An 8222-nucleotide genomic window follows, 5' to 3' on the forward strand; every position below is an offset into this window, starting at 1 on the left:
ATTAAGTTTCTTATACATACATGCTAAAATCAAAACAAATTAATCTGTATTCAAAAACATCCACAATCTCTGTCAACAACTTCAAACTTTTCTGTAAATAAGCATAAGAAAAAGTTATACTTCTTCCTCATTTCTGTTTTCAATTTCTATTCATTTCAAGTAGCACAAATAAGTATTCCTTCTTCTACATAATATTTTGTGATAATCCAAGCTGGAATAATATAAAAATGATTTATATTATATAAAATTAAATGATCAAAGTATAATAAAACAAGCACAAAATAAAGTATTAAAATAATATAATTAGATGAAATTGCGATCAAATTTCCTAACAAATTTAGAAAAAATATAACCCAGATAACAAAAATATCACTTTACCAGTGAGTAGAAGAATATATATATATATATGCATATGTATATTCTATATTTTGTATATATAACATATACATATTCTGTGTATATGTATATACATATATATATATAGCACTATTTATTAGATGAGGAAAAGGTTTAAGATTATCAGCAAGAATGCAGCCAAATTCTCAAATATTAGTTTAATAAAAAAGAGGACGCAAAATGTGGTGAGAACACAGTGAGAGTTTGGTTAATACAAAATCAAAATTACTACCTCATGAATAGAAAGTAAAATATTGAAAAAGGGAATTATTTTTCTTGAAGAATGTATTGACATTATTTTCTGAAATATCTCACTTTGTTATTACTCTATTAATATTCTATTATTTGACTATCTATACAAAACATATCCTATTTAGAAAATAGAAGCACTCTGTTATCCAAGCATAACATTTCCACTTCCTATGAGGTTTAGGTGTGGGCTAGGTTAGGGTGAGAGTGAGGATAGTGGCTACTGGATGAAGTTATACTGTCAGTATCCAGTTGCTTAGGATAACAGAAATGTCCTAAATCAGTCTTAGGTAATGGAAATACGATTTATGATATTTATTTACAGCTACCTAGTGATTCAAATATAGAGAATATACACCTATTGATGAACATGAAAAATACAGACATAGCTTTAGTCAGGGAAAAGTATTGAAGAATAGAATGAACAAAACTAAGAAATAAATGTGGCAGCTATGTGTCACGATGGCTGTTTTGCAGTATCACTAGTGGAAAAAAATGAATGTGTGTATGCAAAAACATGTTATCAAATATTATAAGGAGATACAAAAAATATTATATCAAATGTGATAAAGTTCTGAATGCAAAAATGACCAAACATTATAAAATAATTATAATAGGAGGAGGTATAGGTGTATTAATTTCCTTAATTATGTAATGGGGAATGTATAGAAAATTAAGTATGCAAATAAGTTAAATTTTATTTCAAAGATTTATGAACCATTATAAAAATTATTTGAATATTTTAAATTAATAATATAAGTAACCTAAATTAAGAGAGGAAGCATGAATAAAAACAATGGGAAAAATATATGTGTTCCTTCTCTCTTCTTTTTATATCAATGTTTCTATCAGCACTGTCTGACATTATTCAAGAAATAGAGGTCTAAATATATTACAAAAGTATATGAAGTAATCTTATGGAAAAATCAAAAGATTATAAGCACCCAGATAAATAGAAAGCACATACATGAATATAAATGGATATGTAAAACTAATAAACAAAAAGCCAATAACCAAAACAATACATGAAAAAATACCACATGGGGACAGAATATATATACACACACACACACACACATATACATATATAAACACATATATATGTATATATTTTCTTTCTTTCTTTTTTTTTTTTTTTTTTTTTTTTGAGACAGAGTCTCATTCTGTCTCCCAGGCTGGAGTGCAGGAGTGCAGTGGGGTGATCTTGGCTCACTGCAACCTCTGCCCCCCGAGTTCAAGCCATTTTCCTGCCTCAATCTCCTGAGTAGCTGAAATTACAGGCGCCTGCCACCACGCCCGGTTAATTTTTTGTATTTTCAGTAAAGACGGGGTTTCACCATCTTGACCAGACTGGTCTTGAACCCCTGGCATCATGATCCACCTGCCTCGGCCTCCCAAAGTGTTGGGATTACAGACGTGAGTCCCCACACCCTGCAGAGGACAGAATGATTTTTAAAGCTATTTATTCCAGTTACTAATGCCTAAAAAAATTACTTCAGATATCTATGTAAAAAGTGATACTAAACTTACTAATGCTGAAGGTCAGAAATTCAGATGGTACGGGAGGTGTGGTTTCTCTGCTGCATTACCTACTCCTTTGTACAAATCAAAGACTGGGAGCTGGTATGTGAAGACTAGCTCACTCACATGCCTAGAGGTTGATTCGGAATTTACTTGGGGTGGTTAACCAAAACACCTACGTTTGTCGCTTCGTGTTTCTGAGTTTGCTCACAAGATGGCCAACATCCCCTGAAGGGCCTGGAATCTCACCGCATTCTGTTCAATACTAGCAAGTCACAAAGCCCAGCCCACACTCAAGGGGAGGAGAAGCCCCTACCTCCCAATGGAGCAGTGTCATTATCACATAGTAAGAAGGAGTGGGATATGATGGTACAGCTATATTTTGAAAATAAAATCCACAATAATTTAAATAAGGAACAAAAATATGAGCAAATCAGTATCAAGTGCTAAATATCATAACTTAGAAACATATGTTTGTGGCATCGGTCACAATAAATAAAGTTAAACTAACCATGTACATTATTTTTCAGATTGCTTAAAGAGTGAAACTTGTTTGGCATATAAAAAATCATCCAAATCAAAGTGACTTATAAAGTTAAAACAAAGAGCAACAACAACAAAAATCCCATAAATACTCTCTGCTTAGTATCAATTAATGTAAAAGTAAATGTATAATTTTCTTACTAAATTCAGACTTGGCTGTTATTAGGCAATTTAAACAATAAACAATGTAGAGGGACACTCGGTGTGAAGCACAAATGACTAAGTGCCATTGTATACACAATTAAATCGTAACATCTATATAAAATAAGTACTATTATAGATATTGTTTACAGATGTATAAAATCAGACTAAGAAACATTGAGTTATTGGAAAATAAGAACTTAAATCTAGATCTGCCAAAACAGGTTTATAATTATTATTTTATATAGCTTTATAGATATCACTAATAACTTTTAAGTTTTAAAATTTTGATGTAACAATTTTAAATTAAAGTTGGATACTTTATCTGGTTCAGATAGCCATGTTCTCATTATGCACATATATAATACACATTCCTAGCCCAGTGACAAATTTTGACACAGACACTTGAACTATTAAAAAAAAATGCCACTAGAAAAATAGTTTGAAAATGCTTGCAATTTTCAAACTATTTCACATTCAATTCTAGACCTAAGTTGACTGTGGCACTTTTTATTTTGATACTGCATATCACTTTATAGTGCTTGGTTGTATGAGCTAAAATTTTAACTTATTCATAAACTTTTCACTGAGTACCTTCTATTCCGCATTCTGTTTAGTAACAGGCACTCAGTGAGTGTTTAATAAGGATTAATTGGTGTCAGTGACAATAATGACTCTATTATCTTCTGGAATATTGATACCATTAAGAATGTGATGAGGAAATGAGTCTAACTTTATTTATGATATTTAACAATGACCAGGGTGATTAAATATGAAGCAGGCTTTTCAAGTGAATAAAAGTGGAAAAATTTGCATATAAAACAGTAATTACTTACTGTATTATAATATTAGCAAATTGGAATTGCAATTATTCAAAGCAATACTTGGTGACAGATATTTGGTAGGTAAGGATTGGTACCTAGTTAGGTAAATCTATTTATGCAAGGTATAATTACGTGTCAGAAAAGCGAATATGGTGTCTCAGTTCATTCAGACTGCTATAACAAAATAACATAGACTGGGTAGCTTATAAACAACAGAAATTTATTTTTCATAATTTTGGAAAATGGAAAGTCCAAAACCAAGTTTCCCGCAGATTCACTGTCTGGTGAGGACCCCATTTATTGGTTAATAGATGGTACTTTCTTGCTGTCTTCTCACATAGTGGAAGGGTCAAGCAGTCTCTCTTTGAAGCCCCTTTTATAAGGGCAGTAAATCCATATACGAAGGCACTGTCCGCATGACCTAATTACCACACAAAAACACTACTCCTAATCTAATCACATGTGATTAGGTTTCAACATGCAAATTTTGGGGATGCAATCTTTAGACTATGGCATGTGGTTACAAAAAAAAAAAAAAAAAAAAAAAAAACGGATGGAAATCAAAACTTTGCTTTAAGACGCACCTCTATGATTTTCAACTTCAAGATCTGGACATATTATTTATGTTTCAGACACCTTTATTTACTTATAAATAGTGGAAATAATCATATCTAGCTTCACAAATTTATCTCTATGACCAAATATTAAATATTAAAGATTGTAGTAAAGATATTTAATATTAAAGATTTTAGTTCAAAGAAAGAGAAAATTGTTTCTAGAAGGAAAAAATAAATGAATAGGGAGCAAAGACAACTGTGCAAGATCTTGCTCACATCATCTTGCAAGAACGTATTATTTCCAGGACTTTTGCTAAACAATTGTTAAAGCATCTGGAGCTTAAAATTGGCCATGCTGTGCCGATTTACACCAATCATGTCAGAAAATCTTATAATTCAGAGTTTTCTCTCCACTCCCACCCCAAACAACAGCTATGACTAAGAGGAAAGAAACTGATTAATTCATGTAAGTGACCACTGAATATAACAAAAATAATTAATACTTTAGAGGTTGAAACATAAGGTGAAATTCAAACACTAGACAAAGAAAAAAAAGAAAGTTGAAATATCGTCAGTGCTAAGGCTTTCTAGTTTCCGTGAATTCATTGGGAGGATGGTAAGAATAATGACAAATGAAAAATAATACAAAGAAACGAATAGAAAATAACAATACAATAAAATAAAAAGATCAGAATGATAGCTGTCTATGAAAAGCAAAAGCAGACAAGAGAAAAAATAAAGGCATAAATAAATCATATAGGAGTAAAAATGAGCATAAATAAAAACAGAAAGGACTTTGGATGAAAACTGCATGCCATACAATGGAAACAAATGGAAAACAAAATTGTTGATTTTATAGAATAAAATTTTATCAAAATGGGGAGAACAAGTAGAAAATTGCAAAATAAATTAACTATAAAAGTAACTAAATGTATAAAGAAAACTTACAGAAAACCTGGCTAAAATATCTTACAGGCCAGATTTACAAACATTCAAAGAATCACTATTGAAAAAGAAAATCTGGGAATAGAAAGATAGAAGATTTTCTTCAGTTTTGGGGGAGATGCTGTATACCCTTGCAACAAAACCAGATTTAAAATGTATGCAACATTTAAGCTGATCTCACAGATAATTACCTACTTCCATGTCTCCTATACATTGCAAAGCAAATCTAGCAAAGACATTCAACATGCTTTTAAAAGACTTTCAGCAAACTAGAGGTGGAAGAAAATTCCTCAACTTGATAAAATCTCAAAAGAACAATGGATTATTACAGAAAATACATATTAAAAATCCCTGTAAGAGTCAAAAATTGTCAAAAGAGGACATCCAAATTGCCAATACATATAAGAACTTATTATTAGCGTCACTAATAAAACAATATATGCAAATTTCATTCATGATAAAATATCATTTATAGTCACCCAGTTGAAAAAAATAGAGAAAGTTCTGGCAAATCCATTGAAATCCATGAGATATATTCACATTTTAACAAAAAAGCATATATATGTTTACTCATTGTACTAAAGAGAAGGCAAACAACAGTAAAAAAATCAATTAAAAGAAGAATGGATTTATGGTTAGATGAATAAAATGGGACAGCATATAGGAATGAAAACAAATCAAAGAGAATCACATGTATCAAGGAAGATAAGTATGATTATAAACCATTAAAAACATGAATTTTACTCTGTATCCTACAATATAATTATAAATAATAAACACAGTCTCTGAGATTAAGTTAACAATCAATATCTAATAAAATAACAATGTCTAGTAAGCCAAATGTTGACAGTTTTACATCATGATTCTAAAATACTCCATAATTCCACTCCTTTCAACACATATAAGTTGCTCAAAGAGTATGCAATGGTGCAGTTTAACTTTCAAAAGTCAAAATATAGCTTAAGATTTTTCTTTAATTTTCTATGAGAAAAATGTGGTTGTATCCATCTCTGAGGAGAAAGTTACTGAAGTGAATGAATTTCTCTAGTATTAAATTTTTCTACTGAAAAAAAATTAAAAAAAAAAAAAACAAGAAACATGACCTATGAGTCATGTAAAGACATGGAAGAGCCATGGGATATATTTTTAAGTGGAAAAAAAAAAAAAAAGCCAATTTGAAAAGAGCACAGAAGGAAAACCATCAAACAGGAAGGACACCTATACCAAAACCCCATCAGTACGTCACCATCATCAAAGACTAGAGACAGATAAAACCACAAAGATGGGGAAAAAGCAGGGCAGAAAAGCTGGAAATTCAAAAAATAAGAGTGCATCTCCCCCTGCAAAGGAGCACAGCCCATCGCCAGCAACGGATCAAAGTTGCTCAGAGAATGACTTTGACGAGATGAGAGAAGAAGGCTTCAGTCCATCAAACCTCTCAGAGCTAAAGGAGGAATTACGTACCCAGCGCAAAGAAACTAAAAATCTTGAAAAAAGAGTGGAAGAATTGACAGCTAGACTAATTAATGCAGAGAAGGTCATAAATGAAATGACAGAGATGAAAACCATGACACGAGAAATACGTGACAAATGCACAAGCTTCAGTAACCGACTCGATCAACTGGAAGAAAGAATATCAGCGATGGAGGATCAAATGAATGAAATGAAGCGAGAAGAGAAACCAAAAGAAAAAAGAAGAAAAAGAAATGAACAAAGCCTGCAAGACGTATGGGATTATGTAAAAAGACCAAATCTATGTCTGATTGGGGTGCCTGAAAGTGAGGGGGAAAATGGAACCAAATTGGAAAACACTCTACAGGATATCATCCAGGAGAACTTCCCCAACCTAGCAGGGCAGGCCAACATTCAAATTCAGGAAATACAGAGAACGCCACAAAGATACTCCTCCAGAAGAGCAACTCCAAGACACATCATTGCCAGATTCACCAAAGTTGAAATGAAGGAAAAAATCTTAAGGGCAGCCAGAGAGAAAGGTCGGGTTACCCACAAAGGGAAGCCCATCAGACTGACAGCAGATCTCTCGGCAGAAACTCTACAAGCCAGAAGAGAGTGGGGGCCAATATTCAACGTTCTTAAAGGAAAGAATTTTAAACCCAGAATTTCATATCCAGCCAAACTAAGTTTCATCAGTGAAGGAGAAATAAAATTCTTTACAGATAAGCAAATGCTTAGAGATTTTGTCACCACCAGGCCTGCCTTACAAGAGACCCTGAAGGAAGCCCTAAACATGGAAAGGAACAACCAGTACCAGCCATTGCAAAAATATGCCAAAATGTAAAGACCATCGAGGCTAGGAAGAAACTGCATCAACTAATGAGCAAAATAACCAGTTAATATCATAATGGCAGGATCAAGTTCACACATAACAATATTAACCTTAAATGTAAATGGACTAAATGCTCCAATTAAAAGACACAGACTGGCAAACTGGATGAAGAGTCAAGACCCATCAGTCTGCTGTCTTCAGGAGACCCATCTCACATGCAGAGATATACATAGGCTCAAAATAAAGGGATGGAGGAAGATATACCAAGCAAATGGACAACAAAAAAAAAGCAGGGGTTGCAATCCTAGTCTCTGATAAAACAGACTTTAAACCATCAAAGATCAAAAGAGACAAAGAAGGCCATTACATAATGGTAAAGGGATCAATTCAACAGGAAGAGCTAACTATCCTAAATATATGTGCACCCAATACAGGAGCACGCAGATTCATAAAGCAAGTCCTTAGAGACTTACAAAGAGACTTAGACTGCCATACAATAATAATGGGAGACTTCAACACTCCACTGTCAACATTAGACAGATCAACGAGACAGAAAGTTAACAAGGATATCCAGGAATTGAACTCATCTCTGCACCAAGCGGACCTAATAGACATCTATAGAACTCTCCACCCCAAGTCAACAGAATATACATTCTTCTCAGCACCACATCGCACTTATTCCAAAATTGACCACATAATTGGAAGTAAAGCACTCCTCAGCAAATGTAAAAGAACAGAAATTATAACAAACTGTCTCTC

Source organism: Piliocolobus tephrosceles, chromosome 3 (assembly GCF_002776525.5).
Source record: "Piliocolobus tephrosceles isolate RC106 chromosome 3, ASM277652v3, whole genome shotgun sequence".
NCBI lineage: Eukaryota > Metazoa > Chordata > Mammalia > Primates > Cercopithecidae > Piliocolobus > Piliocolobus tephrosceles.